Genomic DNA, 2740 nt, shown 5'->3' with positions numbered 1-2740 from the left:
TGTGACATTTCACACAGGTACCTTTCAAATTACTGGCCAGAAAAATCTAACCTAATAAACTAAGTTTGGTAGAAGGAAGAAAGAGAAAATCAATGGGAAACGTAATATTATTCCTACATAGCACAGACAAACTAACTTAAATGTTAAACTTAACTTAATAAACAATGAATTACAAAAAATAATCTTACAAACTGATGCAAAGGAATAATCACAATAAACTTAGTGGATTGTCTCATCAGGTCATACAAGGTCAAGAGGACCGTACTGCAAACAGGGGCGTGCAGCTCTACAGGTACTCGGCGATCCACGATCGTCGTAAATAGCTATAAAAATATCTCATACCTGTAGAAAGCCGTCCTACTTGTCTCCACGAGTTCCAAGTACTCACTAACGCTGATGAGGAGGTCAACTGGATTAAGCTGTAATGCCTGCAGGCAATCCAAAATACCATGGGAACACTAAGGATGGTAGCCTCCGAGAATCCGGGACGTCAATGGATCTCGCACGCCACAACTTGGGCCAACTCGTTCGAAATTTTTCCGACGAATGAGGGAAGGGGCGTGGCTGATGAATTTCGCGGGTGACAAACACCAGCGACCACACACATGGCAGCGAAGGAATAAATAAGCCGTGGATATACATTCCCAAGATAGAATTCGGTATTAAATGTCATTCGTGGGTGATATTTACATTGATTGAAATCACGTGTGCTTGTGATATATGTTCATTAAGATAACCACGTGTTGCAAACTTACGATTCAGCTATCATGGTGGAGATGGGTTCATTTCAAGTCTATGAACAGAATTCTGAATTCGACAGGAATGTGTACGGGGACTTGTCATAAACTTTTATCTCTCTTGATAGCTCAGTCGGTAAGGTCTCTGCAGGCATAGTTTCCAGCCGAAAAGGTGGGGGTTCGACTCTCCACCCGGACAGAAGCTGTTACCATAAAATGAATTCCAAGTGGATATACATTCCCAAGATAGAATTCGGTATTAAATGTCATTCGTGGGTGATATTTACATTGATTGAAATCACGTGTGCTTGTGATATATGTTCATTAAGATAACCACGTGTTGCAAACTTACGATTCAGCTATCATGGTGGAGATGGGTTTATTTCAAGTCTATGAACAGATTTCTGAATTCGACAGGAATATGGACGGGGACTTGTCATAAACTTCTATCTCTCTTGATAGCTCAGTCGGTAAGGTCTCTGCAGGCATAGTTTCCAGCCGAAAAGGTGGGGGTTTGAATCTCCACCCGGCCAGTAGCTGTTACCATAAAATGAATTCCAAGTGGATATACATTCCCAAGATAGAATTCGGTATTAAACGTCATTCTTGGGTGATATTTACATACGTATATATATATATATATATATATATATATATATATATATATATATATATATATATGTATCTATATATCTATCTATCTATCTAATATATATATATATATATATATATATATATATATATATATATATATATATATATATATATATATATATATATATATATATACAGTGAACCCTCGCTACTTCGCGGTTCGACCATCGCGGATTCACCACTTCGCGGATTTTTTCAATAACCCTATATATACAGTAATATATATATATATATATATATATACATATATATATATATATATATATATATATATATATATATATATATATATATATATATATATATATATATATATATATATATATATATGTATGCATGTATTTATGTATATATGTATGTATGTATATATGTAGGTATGTATATGTGTATATATATATATATATATATATATATATATATATATATATATATATATATATATATATATATATATATATATATATATACACACACACACACATATATATATATATATATATATATATATATATATATATATATATATATATATATATATATATATATATATATATATATCTAAAGTAGGAAGATGTGATGTAGTTCTAAGGGAAAAGTATGGGAAATATGTCTGGGTAATAAGCAAAGCTCTACCTCCAGTTTGTTTCTTCATTATGATCAGAGATAAATGTAAACAAAACATTGCTTGCCATTTTTTATCGTGCTTTTTAGCGTGTTTAGGAAACGCATGATATAAAATCGTCTTTAATATTTGTGCCTGTTTTAGTTTAGGGTACTGTAGTACATGCATTAAGTGTTCTGTACATTAAAGGGTAGTTTGTTAACAGTACTACATACAAGGGAAGGTTTTAAAAGACTGAATATACATGTTGAATAAATAGGTAAATATGGTGTCACTACTTCGCGGATTTTCACCTATCGCGGCAGCGTCTGGAACCTATCTACCGCGATAAACGAGGGTTCACTGTATATATATATATATATATATATATATATATATATATATATATATATATATATATATATATATATATATATATATATATATTTAGATAGATAGATAGATATACCTGAGAGCTATAGAGCATACAGTTGGTATGCTCTATAGCTCTCAGGTATACTTCTCCAGGAGGGTTTTGAACTGTAGGAGAAGGTAAGGAAATGATGGTAGGGACATTTCTGTTTCCCATCAATGGCTCATCTTGAATAGGCTTTGGACCGACTGCGATCCTGAGGGAAAGTTCCTCCTAGCCGAAGCGTCTTTATGCTTCGAGTAGTCAGTAGGCTTAGACTTTTGACCATCTGCCTGTAGCACCGTGGTCACTGGAATAGTGGGATGTTGTTGAGCA

This window comes from Palaemon carinicauda, chromosome 20 (genome assembly GCF_036898095.1).
Source record: "Palaemon carinicauda isolate YSFRI2023 chromosome 20, ASM3689809v2, whole genome shotgun sequence".
Lineage (NCBI taxonomy): Eukaryota > Metazoa > Arthropoda > Malacostraca > Decapoda > Palaemonidae > Palaemon > Palaemon carinicauda.
This window is presented reverse-complemented; position numbering follows the sequence as displayed.